This window comes from Phalaenopsis equestris, unplaced genomic scaffold, assembly GCF_001263595.1.
Source record: "Phalaenopsis equestris unplaced genomic scaffold, ASM126359v1 Scaffold200402, whole genome shotgun sequence".
Taxonomy (NCBI): Eukaryota; Viridiplantae; Streptophyta; class Magnoliopsida; order Asparagales; family Orchidaceae; genus Phalaenopsis; species Phalaenopsis equestris.
In genome coordinates, this window is record NW_018220228.1 from 4,433 (window position 1) to 5,046 (window position 614).

The 614-nt window shown below is 31.6% G+C and overlaps 1 long non-coding RNA gene across 1 annotated transcript in view; it reads left to right on the forward strand.

The window, feature by feature from the left end:
* The window catches only part of LOC110035867, a 7,698-nt gene that overhangs the window by 3,207 nt on the left and 3,877 nt on the right, over nt 1-614 (forward strand). The gene's annotated exons all lie outside the window — the stretch shown is intronic.

The window sequence follows — 614 nt, forward strand, 5'->3', positions numbered from 1 at the left end:
TAGATTCAACTTATGTTAAGAAAGGCAGAGGTAGACCTAGGAAGGCTTGAGCTTATTGTATAACAAATGATCTTAATTTATTAGAACTAAATGAAAATATGACACTAAATAGGACACAATGGAGAAAATGGATTCATGCAGCCGACCCCACGTAGTGGGATCAAGGGTTTATTGTTGTTGTACAATTCCAAGTAGAAAATTGTGTTATGTAAGCCAAGCTAAAAAGTGATAGTTTGATAGAAGTAGGGGTGTAAACGAGTCGAACATGAGCAAGCCCAACCTCAATTTGTGTTTGTCTGGTTAAAAAATATCGTTATCCATGTTCGGCTCGTTTATACTTCTAACGCAAAAAATGTGTTCGCGTTTGGCTTGTTTGTTTGGTGAGCCGAACACGAGTTGTTTGCGAACAAATAATTATTTTAACAACTCTAGCCACACAACTATAGGATGTTAAGGTCTAGGGCAAGATTTAAATCTTATTATTTATATTAAAACATCATTTTATTCTATAATATATTTTAATTCTATTTTTTTAATTAATAATTTTAATTGATTATAAAGCTTTGTAGCCTTGTAGTCAATTCATTTTTTTTAAATATTACTCATCAATCATA